We start from the raw sequence: 19,559 nt of genomic DNA, 5'->3' as shown, positions 1-19,559 counted from the left end.
CCCCCCCACCCCCGTCTAAAATGATTTATGAAACAGTTAGTCTGAGGCGTAATATTCTTAGCTTCATGATACTTTTGGGATATTGTCCACAAATGATTAGTTGAATTAAATTGTGTATACCACTATCAGGAGTTTGGAAAATTTAAGAAAATATAACTTTTAAATTTTGCATTTGCTACATTTTGTTTGTTTGTTTGTTTTGTTTGGAGACAGGGTCTCACTCTGTCACCCAGGCTGGAGTGCAATGCTGCGATCTCGGCTCACTGCAACCTCCGCCTCCCAGGTTCAAGTGATTCTCCTGCCTCAGCCTCCTAAGTAGCTGGGATTACAGGTGCATGCCACCATGCCAAGCTAATTTTGTATTTTAGTAGAGACGGGGTTTCATCATGTTGGTCAGGCTGGTCTCAAAATCCTGACCTCAAGCGATGCCTTCACGTCAGTGCTACATCTTTCAGTTCTAGAAATGGACCTGATCAAGATTAGAAGGTTAAATGGGAAAATTCAAGAGCTGAGGACATTAGCATTCTAGCGGAAAAAAAAAAAAAAAAACCACCATGAGAAATAATAACTATATTTGGAGGAAGTCTAAGGAAATAATAGTGTCAGGATTATTAGTCTATAGCAAAACTTGATCTTAATCAGTTTTTCTTGATGTATAACAATGAACTTGGTTTAAGTACAAAAAGAAAATTAGGGTGATAATTTAAATTTTGATCAAGTTGGTAGTATGTATTTCTTTAGAAGATGAGAAATCTGTAGATCTAGAGATGTATAATAAAGTATGCTATACTTACATGAGTATAATATAAGTCTGTGATTCACAATTAGTAATAGATTGATGGAGGTTTTGTTACTATTTCCACATGATAAGAAACAAGATTTGCTAAGCTAATAGGACAAGGGATATTTGTGAATTTCCTCCATGTAAATGATTCGAAACAACAAAATTTTAAGTGATGTGGAAGAGCCCATCTGTTTTCAAAAAATGGATTGACATATAGTTTTTATAACCCTCTAAGTACTTCTGGCCTCGTTGTTTGTTTTTTTTTTTTTCCTACTCAGGTCGTGTTGGAAGTAATAAAATTGCATTTATGATTTTAAAAGTTTATATTGGCTTTCATTTAATTAGTCTGAGTTACTTTAGTTTTATATATTTTGAAGATGTTTCAAAACCCTTGACTTTAAATACTGTATAGCTTTCCACTGTTCATAATGGGAAAACATTTCTTTAGGCCAAAGGAAGTTGAGAATTCAACTTGCATAGATGGTCAGTTTGTTACCATTATTTGTTTAAAGACTTATCTTTTCACTTGCCTGGGGACCAATGAAGCATTCCACTGAAGCTCCTAAACTGGAGATTTATGCCTTCGAAGATATCTTCTAATCTCCTTTTGGTCAGATGAGTTCTTGCTAATTTGGTTGATAAGTATGTTGAACAAATGTCATACAGTAATTGTGAGTGTTGTAACTGTAGTTTTATTATGAAGTTTTTTTGGTTGCCAGGGTGTATCTTTCCCTTCTCTCTTGACAGGCCTTTCTATTTGGCCTACCTGCTTTCATTATTTAGTCCTAAGTTCTACTTTGCTTTCCAATCATTGCGCATGTTGGTTTATGTAACCAAACCTGATTTTAGTATATGCTATTAGGACATACACATGGAGAGGAATGGAGGATACTTTTTATTAAATGTTTTTAATTGTTGAAACATTTAAGTAAATGTGATTTTTTAAAGAGTCATAGTTATTAAAGGTATTGTATTCACTATTTTTTATTTATTCCTTTGTTCAGCAAAGACAGCAACTACTTCGATACTAGGTCCTTAAATTTTCTTTAAGGAACTTACAGTATTGCATGGACTCCATAAATAATGCCAAAATACAATGGGATAAACATTATGATTAGTTGTTTACGTAGTATAGTGGGGGATAGAAGAAAACTGTGTGTGAGGTTTGAGGAGATTCAGAGAAGGCTTTATGGAGGAATTTTCATCTCAGTTAAAGTTTGAAAGTGAGTAGGAATTAGTTGGTGATATTAGAGGATAAGACATTCCAGGCACAAGAAAGTAGTGAGGACAAACAGATAGGTTAAAGACAGAACATAGACCCCTAATGTGTTAAGAGAGAGAATACAGAGATGAACTTTAAGAAGTTAACAAGGGGTAAATAATGAAAGCTCTCTTCCACACCGTGTTAGCCATTTTGAGCTTTATTCTGGAGGCTGTGGTGATCCATGAGTAATAGATTTTAAGTGGAAGAAAGTTAAGATCAGTTTCATGAGGCAATGTGAGGAATGAATTGTAGTGGAGTAAGGCAAAAATTTCCATTACATATGACAGAACTCTGAAAATTCAGTGGTGCTTGAGAGAACAGGATGAATTCCAGATATATTAAGGTGATTGAGTTAGTGGCCAGATGGATGTAGGGGATGAAGAAGTGATGGAGTCAAGGATACCTCCTAGGTTTATGACTTCCCAAGATAGGAATCACATGAGGAATATCAGATATATGGGGAGAATAAGATCAGTAGTCTTGGACATGGGTTTGGGTCACACAATTGGTGCTGTTCAGTGGGCATTTGGCAGCTTTGGTCTGGAGATAAAGAGAGGATTTTAGGCTGGAGATAGAGATTAGGATGCTATCAACTTATAGGTAGTTAAAACAGTGTGAGAATGGATGATGCCTAAGAGAGAGTTTATAGAATAAGAAAGAATAAAACAGAAGGGAAACACTGGGAAACACCGCCCTGTAGGAAAGATGACTCAGTGAAAAAGACAGAAGGAACAGCCTAATGACACTGGACATCTAGAAGATAAGGAGGGAGAGAATTCAACAAGAAGAGACTGGTCAGATGCCATTGGGAATAGGAGAAAGAGCCAACTACAGTTTTTGGAAGGTTTCCCAGATAGGCCAGGATCATTAATTTGTAATAATACTAGTTCATATGATTCTGTGACTTTTGGCAGCAAAATTCTCTAGAACCAGAGATGATAAGTAGTTGGATTGATACAGTATTTGGATTTTGTTATGTGCATATGGTTAAGAATGCAAAGGAGTTGAAAATATTGTTGAAAGAACGGTCAGAGTGATGGAATGTGAACTTTACACTGGATAGGGATGATGATAGAGCCAGGAGGAGCTGAAAGATTGAGATAACATAATTGGTTAAAATGATTAAAAGTCTGGATGAAGTAAATATACAAGTGTTTGTAGCTAAAAGGGAGATAATGAAAAGGATAGAAATACTCTGGTCAGAGTAGAATATTGGAATTTAAGATTTTTAGGGTATGGATGGCGTGTAGGGTTTGGCTATGGATATAGATGGTAGAAATGGAGGTGTTCAGGAACAATGAGATTGGTGGTGCGTTGGACGAATTGCTCACCCAGATAGCTGTAGATGACTGTTGTACCCAGGGAGGAAGGGTAGAATGTGATCCAAATTTCTGAGGTTTAGATTGCATATGGGTCAGTATATATGAGAGATGAAGATACTTAGATGTTACGCCCTCAAAGGCACAGGGAGTGGGGGTGGGATGGGGCAAGTGGTCTGGAAACATTCTTCTGGGCCTTGGGCTTGGAAGGATGATTAGCCTGTACTGATGGGGGCCACCAAAGAAGGGGAGTTTAGTTTCTATTAGGCCTAGGAGGTACAGGGAGCATCTCGTGAAGAGGCTGAGGATATAAGAAAGCTTATTGACTATGGTATCAGTGTAAAAGCTTGAGAAGGAGTGAGAGAGCGAGGAAAGATTATTTAGAGGAGAAGACAGGTTAGAAAGAGCTTAGATTTGGGTGTAAGGGTGACAGCACTTTTCTGAAGCATATGGATAGCTTTTAGTAGTTTGGACTTTAAATTTTTTTTTTTAAAGGTATGGAAGAGAATTTATTTAGCTTTGTGAGGCTTTACTTCATAATATACATACCCTTGGCACAGGAGGGGCCCCATTAAAGTTTCATAAACTGCTTAATAAGTAAATATGTTGATTTTATGAGGCTTTGAGACATTAAGTTTGAGAAAGTTAATGGTTATCAGGATTTGCATACAAGATCATAAAACAGTAAAATAAACCAAAGAACAAGGCTTCCTTACAACCTCCAAAACATAATAAATTGCAATTTCTAGTGAAATCTTTATTCCTATGCTATTTTCATTTTGGTCTCTTAATTATTTTCTGTTTTATACTCTTTGACTTTCTTTGGAACGTTTTGTATGATCTCCTCTATCTTAATAGTATAGTCACCTATTTTAGCTTGACTATATTTTTATCATTCGGAGTAGGATATACTTACTAAGCCAGTTATACTCCAGTAAACTTGTGAATGAAAAAACATTAGAGAACAGAGAATTAAGAACAAGTAATAGAGTCATTATTTCACTGATCCTCACCCAATTTCAGGAAAATCATGTACCTAAAACAGCAATTCTGACTGATAAATTTTTCCATGTCTAAACAGAAAGAAAAGTGAAATTATAAGAATCCTATGATAGTTTACTATACATTATGTGCTTTTAATAGTTCAACACTGGTAATGTTTGATAATCAAGAGTAAATTAATAGGCTAACATTTAAAAATGTACTTTAATAAGTATAAAGTGTATAAATAATTAGGTAAGCTTGTGGAGAAGCTGACCAAGATACATAAATTAGGAAATACAAGTGTCCATCTAAATTTTCTATATTTCATTTTTTTCATAGTATTTATTAAAGGTGTTTAATATACAGTTTCTCATCTGTCATTTTGGAAGTCCTTTATTGTAAAGATAATTCTATTGTCTGATGACAAACAGCAGCCACTGTGGTTATTCAGGACCTCCATGTTGGATAAATTCAGTTTCTTCTTGAGACACAAGTTTCCTTCTGTATTTCTGAGGTAATGTTTTTATTATTTCTGCAGTATCTGGTGGACCCTGATACATCAGCAAATCTGATGATTTACTTCCCTTAGAATGTTGTGAAATTACAGAATAGTGAGATGGTAGCCCTGCTGATCTCAAAGCTTCTGATACATTGGGTTTAGGATTGTCTCTTCTGTCAGGAAACCTTATTAATGGAGTGTGTGGTTTCACTACCTAAACGACCCTACTGGCAGACGCCATCTTGCTGCCCATCATGACCCCGAGAAGGGGCAGTTTCCTGGAATTTAAATTTTGATGAAGCTTTCTGTTGTTAACATTTATCCATCAAGTCATTATAGTTTCTGTTAGAGTAGGACAGTTGGCATAGTACTGTTTCTAAATTTAAAAATAACATATATGTCTCCAGTGAATATTTGTGTTATCTGTCGGAGAAAGGATGGACAGTGTGGCCTATTTGCTTTTATGTACCTTTTCCTGACCTCTGAACTCCCAAAATACTTTTGCAAATACATTTCATCATGTGTGCCAATTCTTATCTATTGGTAGGATTAGAAGGTTATGTTGAGTATTTTTAGGTCAATTCTGGGCCCAGAGGTGTAGAAAATGCCTTAATGTGAATTAAAATTGCCACGAATGTGGGAGGTGGGCATACCTGCATTTACCTAAGATTGCCATATGTTATTTTCTCACCTACAGTCTGTTTCTGAGGACAGCTCCTCATTCATGCACTAGGTCTCATTCCTTTTACCTTCCCAAGGATTTGGTTCCAGCATCTCTCTCTCTGAACATAGCATTTTCCCTCATTACTGGATTATTCCCTTCAGTAATGCAAGTATGCTGATATATTTCCATGTTAAAATAATAGCTTTTGACCCCATTCCTGCTTAAACCACTGCACAATTTATTTGTTACCCCTTATGGTATAACTATACTTGTGTACAGTTACTTTCCTTCTATTCTTTCTTAAATTCACTTTAATCAGGTTTTCTCCCTCACCTCTATCAAAAAATTACTCTTCTAAAAGTAACTTTTCTAAGAAGTTACTTTTCTAAAAGTGACTTTATTTTTCATCTAGAGACAGAGTCTTGCTTTGTTGCCCACGCTGAAGTGCAGTGGTGTGATCATAGCTAACCACATCCTTCAACTCCTGGGCTCAAGTGGTACTTCTGCCTTGCCTCCTGAGTAGCTAGAACTGCGGATATGTGCCACCATACCTGGCTAATTTTTCTACTTTTTGTAGAGGTGGGGGTCTTACCATGTTCCTCAGGCTGGTTTTGAACTTCTGGCCTCAAGCAGTCCTCCAGCCTGGGCCCAGAGTGCTGGGATTACAGGTGGAGGCACCATGCCTCGCCCTTTCTTTTGGTTTGGTTTTTTGTTGTTGTTTTTTTGAGACAGCTAGTCACTCTCTGCTTCTTTATTTTTATTTTTGAGACAGAGTCTCACTCTGTTGGCCAGGCTGGAGTGCAGTGGCAGTGGCTAGAGTGCACTGACCTTGGCTCACTGCAACCTTCATCTCCTGGGTTCAAGTGATTCACCTGCCTTAGCCTCCTGAGTAGCTGGGATTACAGGCATGTGCCACCACACCTGGCTAATTTTTGTATTTTTAGTAGAGATGGAGTTTTACCATGTTGGCCAGACTGGTCTCGGACTCCTGACCTCAAGTGATCCACCTGCCTCGGCCTCCCAAAGTGCTGGGATTACAGGTGTGAGCCACCGTGCCAGCCCACTGTCTGCTTCTTAAAACATTTTCTTCCTTTATTAGCAAAAATGCCACAATTCCTGGTTTTCCTCCTACCTCATTGTCCCTTTTTAGACTCCTTTACTGGTTTTTCCTTATCTCCCTGATAAGAGTGCTGTTAACACTAAAGTGCTTCAGGGCTCAGTCATTAGACCGTATACTTCTGGATCATATCATTCAGCCTTTAAATATTCGCTTCATTATTTATTTAATTTATTTAATTTTTTTAGACGGAGTTTCACTCTGTCCCCCGAGCTCGAGTGCAGTGGCGCGATCTCTGCAAGCTCCGCCTCCTGGGTTCACGCCATTCTCCTGCCTCAGCCTCCTGAGTAGCTGGGACTACAGACGCCCACCACCTTGCCTGGCTAATTTTTTGTATTTTTAGTAGAGATGGGGTTTCACTGTGTTAAGCCAGGATGGTCTCGATCTCCTGACCTCGTGATCCATGAGGCCTCCCAAAGTGCTGGGATTATGGGCGTGAGCCATTGCACCTGGCCAATTTATTTTTTTGAGATGGAGTCTCCCTCTGTCACCCAGACTGGAGTGCAGTGGCACGATCTCGGCTCACTGCAACCTTCGCCTCCTGGGTTCAAGCGATTCTTCTGCTTCAGCCTCTTAAGTAGCTGGGACCACAGGTGCGCACCACCACACCAGGCTAATTTTGTGTTTTAGTAGAGAGGTTGGCCAGGCTGTTCTTGAAAAATGATCCACCTGCCTTGGCCTCCCAAAGTACTGGGATTACAGGTGTGAGCCACGGCGCCTGGCCTAAATATTAGCTTTAAATACTAGTAATACCCTACTAGCTTTCAAATTTATATTTTCAGTCTGGCCTTCCCGTGAACTCCTGACTCTGTATATATCCAGTGCCTACTCAGCATTTTCTGTTTGGATGACTAATATATATTTCAAACTAAACTGAATTTCCTTTTTTACCTATAATCTTCCCTCTTTCAGTTAATAGAAACTCCATCCTTTTCATGACATAGGCTAAAAACCTGAGTATCATCCTTGGCTCTTCTTTCTCTCATAATCTATATATATACTGTTACTTTGGAAAGCGTGTTGGCTATGCCTTCACAATGTATTTAGAATCCAAGTACTTGTCACTACCCACTGCTGTCACCCTAGTCTAAGCCCCCATTGTTTATGTCCCAGATCTTGCAGTAGCCTCTGTATTAGTTATCTATTGTTACCAACCCCCAAAGTTTTGTGGCTTAAACCAACAGTTATTTATTAGTTTGTGATTCTGTGGTTGGCAGCTTAGGTTGGACTTGGGGTAGGTGGGGGGCAACTCTTTTGCTGGTCTTGCCGATGCTCACTCATGTAGTGATGGGGACTGGTAGGTTTGGAGGCCTCAGCTGAGATGGCTTGTCTCTGCTCTACATGGTTCAGTAAACTATCTCATGTTTATGTTTCTTTACGTGGTGGTCTAATGGAAGCAAGATAACAAGAGGAAACTGTGGCCTTTTGAGGCTTGGACTAAGAACTTCTACAGCTTCACTTTCCCTGCTGTTGGTGTGAGCAGGTCACCAGGTCAAGCCAGATGAAGGGGATAGAAAATTAGTCTACTTTTTTTCCGAGGGGAGCAGCAAAGTCACTTTGTAAAGCGGTTTGTATACAGAGACTGGGAGCAACCGAAGGCCATTTTTTGCAATCTGTCCTGGCCTTCTAACGGATTGCTTCTTTCTTTCCCCTTGCAATATTGTCAAAACAGCAGCCAGAGTGATTTTATAAAAACATGAGTTAGATCTCTTCTCTGCCCCAAACTCTCCCTTGACTTCCCGTTACCACTCAAAGTAAAAGGCAGTCTTGGGATTGTTCTGTGAGGCTTGCCATGATCTGACCCATTTGTTGCCTCTCCAACTCCATTTACAGCCACTCTCTCCATCTCTCGCTTAATCTGCTCAAATTAGCCTCTTTGCTGTTCTTCAGACATCGGAGGCCTGCTTTCACCATGGCATTGGCACTGCTACTCTTTCCGCTTAGAATCTTCTTTTCTGAAATGATGAAACTGCTCTTTTAGCCCCTTTCAGTCTTCTTGAGTACTTCCTCAGGCTTTCCCTGACCATCCTTTTAAAAATGGAAACCTCTCTCTAATACTGTCTATCCTCCGCCCTGGTTTACTTTTATCCATAATACTTATCTTCAGAAATGCTATATAATTTACTATTTTGCTTATTCTTATCTTCGCTCTACTAGGAATGTAATCTATAAGGGTAGGGATTTTTCTCTGTATTCCCAGTGCTTAGTAGAGTGTCTGACACAAGGTAGGCATCTCATAAATATTTCTTGAATGAAGGAATGACAGGTATTGCAAGCTTTTTCAGGCTTAGGTATCTCTTCCATGCTTTATGGAAAAGCTCTGGGCCATTATCTGAGGAAATTCCTGGTCTCCTTTGCAAGTACTTTTGCAATCACTATCTGTCTGTCTATCTATCTGTCTATCTATCTATCTATCTATCTATCTATCTATCTATCTATCTATGTACATGGAGTCTTGCTCTGTTGCCCAAGCTGAAGTGCAGTGGTGCTATTTTGGCTCAGTGCAACCTCTGCCTCCTGGGTTCAAGCGATTCTTGTGCCTCAGCCTCCCAAGTAGATGGGATTAAAGGTGCTTGCTACCATACCTGGTTAATTTTTGTATTTTTAGTAGAGATGGCACTTCACCATGTTGGCCAGGCCAGTCTCGAACTCCTGACTTCAAGTGATCTTCCCGCCTTGGCCTCCCAAAGTGCTGGGATTACAGGTGTGAGCCACTGCGCCCAACTGCAATCCATTTTTTAAAAGAGGTCTTCTAAACCAAGTATTCTTCCACATCCAGACTCTAATTTATTCTTTGCAAGATTATCATATTCTCTTAACTATATGTAACACCTTTCTTGATACTTAATAGCAACCTCTTCACTTTGGGTTGTAAATCCTAACATTTTTTGTTCAAAGCAAAGCTGAAGCAGATGAAAGGAATAGTCTAGGGCAGAAAATTTTCAAACCTTTTTTAAGGTCTTAGACTGTCTCTCCACCTCCACGTATCTTACTGAGAGCTTCAGATAAATGTTTTGTTATTCAAAATAAAGGTTTTCTTATTCAAAATAAAGCTATTTTACATTTGAATTTATAGCATACTCTTATTATAAAGTCAGTCTGAACCATGAAGCTATTATAAGGAGTATAACATTGAAATGAATGATTATGAATAAAAATGATAATCTCTATATGCCTCAGCCTCCAGTTTATTTTTGTATTGTGATTTTGTATTTTGGTTTTGTTGCAGATCATCAAGGAAATTTTCATCCACACAGATTAACGGTTGAAAATGGTAATAATTTTTTTAACAGTTCACATTGCAATCTTACAATCTCTAGTTACTTTTTTTTTCTATTTTCTTCTATTTTTAAAAATGTGTTACTGTGGACAATTTAAAACATACACACATTAATAGGGAATATAGTGAATGAACTTAATTTCAACAACATCAACATTTTGTCAGTCTTGTTTTTCTAACATTTTTTCCTCCCTAGCTTTTTCTTAAAGTAATTGTCTTTAATTAATAAGGACTTCTTAAAGTGCAATTACTAGGCCATTCATTATCAACCCTAACAAAATTAATACCAATTCCTAAATATTATCCAATACAGTCCATATTTCAGAATTTCTCAGTTGTGCCAAGGTTGTCAGTAGAATTGGTTTTTTGAAATCAGAATCATGTAAGTTTCCCAAATATAATATAATTTGGTTATTATGTGTGTTTAGTCACTTATTCTGTACACACCCTCCACTCCTTTTCTCCCTTGTCATTGATTTGTTGGAGAAACCGAGTCCTTTGTCCTGTAAAGTGTCCCAAATTCTGGACTTGACCTATTGCTCTGCAAGTGGTATTGTCCTGGAAGAGGTACCTTGTTCTTGTATCTCATATATTTCTTGTAAATTGGAAATTAAATGTAAAGAACTGTGTATATCAGTGGCAAATGTTTTTAGGTAAGAGTATTCTTACAGAAGCCTGTGTATGTCCTATTCCATCACCTCGTGAGGATACAATGTGTGTGGTATTCTTGCTTCTAGTGATGCTAAGATGAATCAATCGATTCAAGTGGGATCATCCTGATCCTTCTAATATAAAGTTCCCTATCTTCCTTTAACTTAATAGTTTTAGCAACAGTTGATGATTCATTCACAAATCAAATTATATATTAACAAAGTAACTTCATATTGGTAAAGATTTTTCTTAAGCATATAATTATGCTTTCATTTTTTCTTTCCTCACGTTTCTTTTACAATACAATCAATTTTTCCCTGCCCCCTCATCCCACATTTAGACACGTACACAATGCCTTCAGTACGTGTTGAACATTTGACGTAAAGTCTGTAAGGAGATGTGAAATGGAATGGACAATAAAGGAAGGTGATGTAGGGAAGTAAGGATTATCTACCCACCTACCTACTGACTTGCCTGTCTCCTCTCCTTCTCTCTATCTTACTGGTTTCAATTTATAATATTTTAAAAGCTATGTGGGATAGGTATGGATTAGAGGGCCACTGAGGCCTTACAGGGATTGGAAAGTGGATAGGACTGGGGCAGGTATTGACTGCAGCATTGGTGTTAGGTATGAATTGAATGTAAATCCAGGCTGCAGCTCAGCTTACACATTTTAACATTTGTTGTGTAGAGTCAAGATTAGCCTCAAATAAAATTGAAAAGCAGGTGAAGCATATACAGTCTGCATGTTGCATCCTTTTATCATGTAGCTTTTCTTAGCTGATATGGACAAAAGTAAATTGAACTTCCAAGAATTTAGGCAACTCATGCATTGCTGCATTATTTTAGAAATGGATAAATGATTTCGACTTCTGCATCTTAGTGTATGACTGCTTTGTTCTTCCAGTTATCTGAACCCCAAACTTTGGAGTCATCCTTTACTCTTCTCACATTCCACGTCTAGTCCATTAGCAAATCTTACCAAATATATCTGAAATACTTACAACTGCAGGCATATACCCTTTGAAAAAATGGAGACTTAATGTATATATAACATGGTGACTATAGTTAATGTTAATGTATTGTATAGTTGAAATTTACTAAAAGTAGATTTCAAGTGTTCTCACCATTCACACACACACACACACACACACACACACACACACACAAAATGGTAACTAGATGAGGTGATAGATATGTTTGATTGTGGAAATCATTTCATACTGTATATATATCAAAACATCTGGTTTTGCACTCTAAATATATACAGTTTTTATTTGTCAGTTGCTATGGTTTGAATGCCTGTCCCTTTTAAAACTCATGTTTAAATGTAATTGCCGTTGGCCAGGTGCTGTGGCTCATGCCTGTAATCCCAGCACTTTGGGAGGCTGAGGCAGGTGGATGGCTTGAACCCAGGAGTTCGAGACCAGCCCAGGCAACATGGCAAAACTCCATCTCTACTAAGAAAATACAAAAATTAACTGGATGTGGTGGTGCAAGCCTGTACTTCCAGCTACTTGGGAGGCTGAGGTGAGAAGATCGCTTGTGCCCATGAGATGTAGGTTGTAGTGAATTGAGATCATGCCACTGTGCATCAGCCTGGGCAACAGTAAGACTCTATCTCAAAAAATAATAATAATAATTAATTGCCATTGTAACAGTATTAAGAGGTGGGACTGTCAAGAGGTGATTGCCATGAGGGTGCTACCCTCAAGGGTGAGATTGGTGCCGATATAAAAGTCGGTCCTCTCCTGCCCTCGGTCTCTCTGCACTTCCACCATGTGATGATGTGGCACAAAGGCCCTCCACAGATGTTGACACCTTGATATTAGACTTTCCGGCTTCCAGAACTGTGAGCTAGTGAGTTTCTGTTCTTTATAAAATATTCCCAATCTCAGCTATTCTGTTTAGCAGCAGAAAACAGACTAAGACATCAATTATACCTCAATAAATCTGGAAAAAAATAAACATGTCCTAAGTCTGACCTCTTCCTACCATCTCTACTGCTGTTATCCTTGTCCATGGCAATATGATTTATCTCCTGGATTATTGATGTAACCTAACTGGTCCCTCTCTTTTTCTTTTTTTCTATCCTTGTCCTTTTATGGTCTGTCTGTTCTCCTTAGAAGCCACAATGATCTTTTAAAAATGTCAGTCAAATATGCCATTCCTCTTTCCGAAACCCTGTAGGACTTCCCATCTCACTGAGAAACATCCAAAGACTCCCAGCACCCTGTAGAGTCTTACATGATCTGGGTTTCTGCTTCATTCTGTAATCTCTCACTGCCCAACTTGCTGACTTGCACCAGCCAACATTGGTGTCCTTGGTATTTCCTAAACTTGCCAAACATGCTTCCATCTCAAGGTCATTCCTCCTGTTTGGACTGCGCATTACTTCCTTCAGGTGTCTGTTCAAATGTCACTATCAGAAAGAGCTTTCTTTATTCTTTGACAGATGCCAAAACGTTTAAAGACCTCTCTAAAATTTACCTATTGATGACTAAAATTTTGATTTTCTTGGTATGTTGTGTATGAATTTGGAAAATTAAAATAAGAAACTACTTATACTGTAGTTCAAGCAATTAAAAATACTCTCTAGACTGAGGCTAACATACTTGATTAAAATGAGACTGGAGGATGTTGAACATACTGGAGGAACACTTGATTTTTTTTCAGGCACAGATGGATAAATCTCCTGGCAAACAATTTAGAATCAAAGGTAATTCTGTTAGCTTACTTGTTTGGAACTCTGCAGGACCATTATAGCTTCTAATAACTCAAAGGTGTGTGACTTTCTCATTAAATAGTTCTTAATAAGTGGTATAATTGGATCAAGTGAGACTTTTTTTTGGCTTGGTGTGTGCTGCGGTGAAACCACCTCTTTAGAGAATGATAAAAGACCACGGTTTCAAGTGAGTAAATAATACCACTTTTTTAAAATTGCAATTAAAATTGTATCTTTTATTTAAGAGAATTAATTGCTTTGTACTTTAAAATAATAATGTATGCCCCATTGTAAGAACAAAATTAAAAGTAGCAAAGGAGAATACAGTAGGTTACATAATCCATCATCCTTTTCAGAAATAACCCTATCAACATTTTTGCCTGTTTGTTTTTTTAATTCTGTACTTCTCTCTATATTACACACATGCATACATATATACACACACATTATACTATATGTGTGTGTATATGTGCGTGTGTGTACACACACATATATGTATAATTATTTTTATTTTTGAGATAGAGTCTTGCTCTCTGACCCAGGCTGGAGTGTAGTGCTGCAATCTTTGGCTCACTGCAGTCTTGACCTCCTGGGCTCAAACAATCCTCCCACCTCAGCCTCCTGGGTAGTTGAGACCACAGGGACATGCCACTGTGCCTGGCTAATTTTTTATTTTTTGTAGAGATTTTTTGTATGTTGCCCGGGCTGGTCTTGAAATCAGCCTCCCAAAGTGTTGGGATTATAAGTGTGGGCCACTGCGCCTGGCTTATATTTTAAACTTTGTTGCGTTCATGGTTGTATGCAAAAATTTCTCAAGTGTTTTGTATTGTGAGCTTTTCTTTACATTATTAAAACTCTTTACAAATGTTATTTTCAATTACTGGTCAATATTTTATCTGCATAGTCCTTCGTTTATCTTTTAGATTTATCCATGAATACTTTTGCACAAAGTGTGCTTGGTTTTAAGGCTTTTCAATTCTTACCTCACTTTTAAAATGGGAGCTGAATAGAACTTGAAGGATGTATGGCACACTTTGGGATATAGCCAAGAAGTGTCAGATAGTAAGATCAAATGCTCAGGAAGTGGTACCCAGGCTGCCCAGTTCCACAGAGTGGTTTAGTTTTTGGCCTACGTCAGACTTTCAGCTTCATGGCGCTAAAGTTCCCTATGAAATTAGGTATGGTAGGTGGGACATGGGGACACTTTTGTGGTTCTGGGAATCATGCTGGTTCTGCCTTATTTGTGTGGCTTGTTCCTGAGCTGATCTGATCTTTGATAACCCTTCTATCAATTTGGCAGTAAGCCAGTTTGGGAGCAATTTCTTAGATAGTGTTTCAATTTGGGCTGAAAGGCAGAAGTAGTCTTTGAGGGTGAAATGAAACTCTTTTGAACACTGACTTTATTGTAAGTTGCTGGTCTATGGAGTGGCTATTGCTGTTCATCTAGTCGGTCATTTACTTAAAACAGAGTGTTGAAAAGTTCCATTAGGCCTGTATGTATGAAAATCATATGTACTAGTTTTAACATTTGTGAAATTAAATAAATTATGAAGAGCAGCCAGGTGCGGTGGCTCACGCCTGTAATTCCAGCACTTTGGGAGGCTGAGGCGGGTGGATCACACGAGGTCAGCAGATCGAGACCATCCTGGCTAACACAGTGAAACCCTGTCTCTATTAAAAATACAAAAAATTTGCCAGGCATGGTGGCGGGCGCCTGTAGTTCCAGCTACTCAGGAGGCTGAGGCAGGAGAATGGCGTGAACCCAGGAGGCAGAGCTTGCAGTGAGCCGAGATGGCGCCACTGCACTCCAGCCTGGGCTACAGAGCAAGACTCAGTCTCAAAATAATAATAATAAAAAATAATTATGAAGCACTGCATATTATATCTTAACCCTTTCTCCTTTCTCCTCCTCCTCCGTATTTGTTTAAATAAAATTCTTAAACTAACTTTATCTGAAAGACATCCTACATACTGTACTCTGTCAATTGGATGTCAGCGTTTCACTTCAAGATCCTCTTCTGATTCTTGAATATGCTGCTTGAATATGCTGCTTGATATTTCCATGCTAATATGAAATGATTGACTAATCAACTCCTGCCCAGGCTGATTGCAAAGGTTAACTAACATCTGATTATTAAGCACCCTATAAATGAAAACAGCCACGAGTAATGCTCACTGTATAACAGAAGATTGGTAAATGTTACTTTTTTTCAAAGAAATTATTTAAAATTCCTTTTACCCCAGTGGGAAATATGCAGAGGTGATACTGTGGGGGTGTTGTTGTTGTTGTTGTTGTTGTATTTAATATTTTTCCCAATGTGGCATTTTTATCCTTGGCTTTGTTTGTATCATGGAGAACATTTAAATTTTCACTTAGTTAAATGGATCTTTTATTTTTTTAAATTTGTAAGACAGACATTTCCTGTCTGGAGTTTCCTCACTCCGTATTATGGAAAGAATGCCATGGTTTTTAACCAAGAGTTTTGTTTTTTAACTTTTAAATTTGTGATCTAATAGGAGATAGGGTCTGTGTGTATGTTGTGTGTTCAATAGAACATCTGAGCTAGAGTTTCAGAATTTTCTAAACAACCACCCAGTTAAATACCATAGTTATTATATACTAAATTTCTACAAATGTGTGAGTTTATTTTCTAATGCATCTTTTTATACACTGATATATATTTTTATGAAGTGCAACAAAATTGTCTTGGTGAAATATTTTGAAACATTTAAAACTTTTTCAAGCCTAATGAACTTTCGATACCCCTTTTTAGGTTTTCTACATTATACTTCAGTGCTTATTTCTCCAATAAATCTTCTAATTCGTTTGCTACAAAATTACTTTCCTGTTTTTGTGACAATATTGAATTTACATAATTTAGAGAGGTGCAATCTCTAGAACACCAATTTGTTGCCTAAAAACAGTGAACTCATTCTGTTTACAAAACTCATTCTATGGTTGAAATCGTTTATTGCAGAAGTCATATAAATTATATTATTAAATTTATACCTCAATATTTTACTATTTTATTGCTTTTGTGAAAAGGAGATTTTATTTATCACATTACTTCACCAGTGATAATACATAAGGAAGCTGTTAATTTTGTAATCAGGCAAATGACTCTCAATTTTTTTTTTATTTCTAATTTTTCTCCACTGGACTATTTGGGGTTTTCTAGGAATGAAATGGCATTTTTAAAAATGAAAAATAATAATTTTGGCTTCAACTTTCCAATAGTGAAAATTCATTGTAAAATTTTTTGAATATCATTTACTGATGTGTCCACAATATTACATAAAATTAAAGATAAAAGTCACATTGATGGAAGCACTTCAAGTAGATCACTATTGAGCATGATACTGGAATTTGCTCAGACATGTATATTTATTTATTTATTTTTTATTATACTTTAAGTTCTAGGGTACATGTGCACAACGTGCAGGTTTGTTACATATGTATACATGTGCCATATTGGTGTGCTGCACCCATTAACTCGTCATTTACATTAGGTATATCTCCTAATGCTATCCCTCCCCCCCTCCCACAATAGGACCCAGTGTGTGATGATCCCCTTCCTGTGTCCAAGTGATCTCATTGTTCAATTCCCACCTATGAGTGAGAACATGCAGTATTTGGTTTTCCATTCTTGCTATAGTTTGCTGAGAATGATGATTTCCAGCGGCATCCATGTCTCTACAAAGGACACGAACTCATCCTTTTTTATGGCTGCATAGTATTCCATGGTGTATATGTGCCACATTTTCTTAATCCAGTCTGTCACTGATGGACATTTGGGTTGATTCCAAGTCTTTGCTGTTGTGAATAGTGCCACAATAAACATACGTGTGCATATGTCTTTATAGCAACATGACTTATAATCCTTTGGGTATATCCCCAGTAATGGGATGGCTGGGTCAAATGGTATTTCTAGTTCTAGATCCTTAAAGAATCACCACACTGCTTTCCACAATAGTTGAACTAGTTTACAGTTTCACCAACAGTGTAAAAGTGTTCCTATTTTTCCACATCCTCTCCAGCACCTGTTGTTTCCTGACTTTTAATGATTGCCATTCTAACTGGTGTGAGATGGTATCTCATTGTGGTTTTGATTTGCATTTCTCTGATGGCCAGTGATGATGAGCATTTTTTCATGCTGGTAGCTGGAGACTGGAGGTGTTCCTATTCGGCCATCTTGGTGCCACCGGTCTGATTCTTCTTTACTGGCATCTGAGCAGGTACAACTGCTACATAGATGGAAACTAGGCCCTTCAGGATGAGACAAGAATGTCTTGAGCAGTGATTATAACCCTCTCAGAGCTGGAAGGGACATTAGAGACTGATCTTAGCTCTCCGCTTTGTTCTCTCCAACCATATCCTCATATTCCCTCTGCCTGGAATGTGATGTCAAGTCTTAGTTCAAGCCCTGTTTTCTGAGGCAGCTGCAGGAACTGAGAAAGAACATGTAGTGGCTTCCTCTTGATCTTCCTGCTTCTGGACATTTCTTCCTGAGCATTCCAGTATTATTTCAAACCCTGTTTTTACAAGTAAACTCGCGTACACACAGATTTCCCTGTCTCATTGAGCTGTGTTTTCACCTGTCACATGGTGGGGTTTCCTGCCAGCTAAGTATTCATTTGCAGTGGCATTGCCATCTGTATGTGTGTAGTGTTTAAGCAATCATTTGGGTATATAATTGCTTTAATTAATTTTAGTGATTATTTGGTTATTTTAAAAAAATAGAAAATGTAGATGTGAAAGTGTTGATATCAGTGACGAGAAGCATAGATTTACTACAGATTGACAGTTGTCATGATGAAGTGGCCAATTGTTATCCTCTGTTAGATACTCATTGAACTTAAACTGAACAGTCAATGATGAAATAAAGGCATACAACCAAAAAGCATATACAGATGTGGGAGATGTATTGCTGGTGATGGTGCCACAAAGATGAAGGTTAAGTTTAGATAAACAATTTTTATGTTTTGTGCTCTGGGCAAAGAGTAACCCTTTAATATGTAATGTGTGCACATTATACTTGATTACCTTTTTAGGATTGCAGTATATACAAAGATACAAAGCTGTTTGCATATGCTGATAAGCTGCTATGGGAAGTTAATTTAACACTGTATATGCAAATCCAGGTAATTCATTTAAAGATTTATTTGATTTCCTGAGATGCAGCAAAATACAATGGAAAAAACAAGGTATTAGATTCAGACTAAGAATAATAACTAACATTTAAAAACTGTTTGCTATGTTCCTGGCTCTCAGCGAAATGCTTTAATGGATTATCTTAATTTAGCTTTAGTTGTTTAACTTTATTATTATTATTATTATTATTATTATTAGCTATAGGGCATTGTTCTATTGCCCAGGCTGGAGTGCAGTGGCATGATAATAGCTCACTGTAGCCTCAATCTCCAGTGCTCAAATGTTCCTCCCACTGCAGCCTCCTGGGTAGCTAGGACTATAGGCATGTACCACCATGCCCAGCTAATTTTTAAAATTTTTTGTAGAGATGGGGTATCGATCGCTCTGTTGCCTAGGTTGATTTCGAACCCCTGGCCTCTAGTGATCCTCCCGCCTCAGCCTCCCAAAGTGCTGGGATTACAGGCATGAGCCCCCGGCTGCTTGGTGATCTTAATTTTACAAAAACTTTAAGTCAACTATATCTAAACTTTCTTAAAGAGTGGTTAAGCACGTGAGATTTGGAGGCAGACTGTTTATATTCATGCTTTTGCTTCTTACGTAATTAGGCGATTAATTTTGACCTCTGCTTTCCTCGCTTGGTTTTTCATATGAAGGTAAAGTTAATAGTAGTACTTATGCCATGGGGTTGTTTTGAATATCGAGTGAGAGAATACAATACCAGTGAGACAGTACCTGCCTGGCACATGGTAAAATTCTCAATAAATCCTGACTGTTAATACTACTGTATAACCTCAGGCAAGTGACTTCTTCTCTGAGCTCCTATTTCCTCATCTGGGAAATGGAGTTAATATTTACCCCAAAGTTATTGTGAGGATCTAGTGGAATTAGTTAAAGTGTCTTGTGGAGTGCTTAGCACATAGGAGCTGTTTAATCCAACATGGCATTCCAAATTCTATGTCATGCTTTGCACTTATTCAGTGAATCTTTATTGAATAGGTATTTGTTATATGCTGGGAAGATAGTGGTGAAAAAAGTCCCTGCCTTAAAGAGTTTGCATTTGGGGAGGTGGGGGTAGAGTAGGGAAGCAGAAATAAGTAAATGACCAATCATTTGAGACTGT

The 19,559-nt window shown here is 37.9% G+C and overlaps 1 protein-coding gene and 1 pseudogene across 2 annotated transcripts in view; one reads left to right on the top strand and one right to left on the bottom strand.

Moving 5' to 3' along the window:
• Positions 1 to 19,559, top strand: part of FOCAD (focadhesin) — a 318,600-nt gene that overhangs the window by 4,261 nt on the left and 294,780 nt on the right.
• Positions 3,958 to 5,106, bottom strand: LOC108538562 (28S ribosomal protein S36, mitochondrial pseudogene; annotated as a pseudogene). The gene has a single exon (XR_001888116.1). The product of XR_001888116.1 is annotated as a 28S ribosomal protein S36, mitochondrial pseudogene (transcript).

Source organism: Rhinopithecus bieti, unplaced genomic scaffold (assembly GCF_001698545.2).
Source record: "Rhinopithecus bieti isolate Rb0 unplaced genomic scaffold, ASM169854v2 scaffold_15368, whole genome shotgun sequence".
In the NCBI taxonomy this organism is placed as follows: Eukaryota; Metazoa; Chordata; class Mammalia; order Primates; family Cercopithecidae; genus Rhinopithecus; species Rhinopithecus bieti.
The sequence above is the reverse complement of the archived record's forward strand: the minus strand, read 5'-3'. Positions and strand labels throughout refer to the sequence as shown.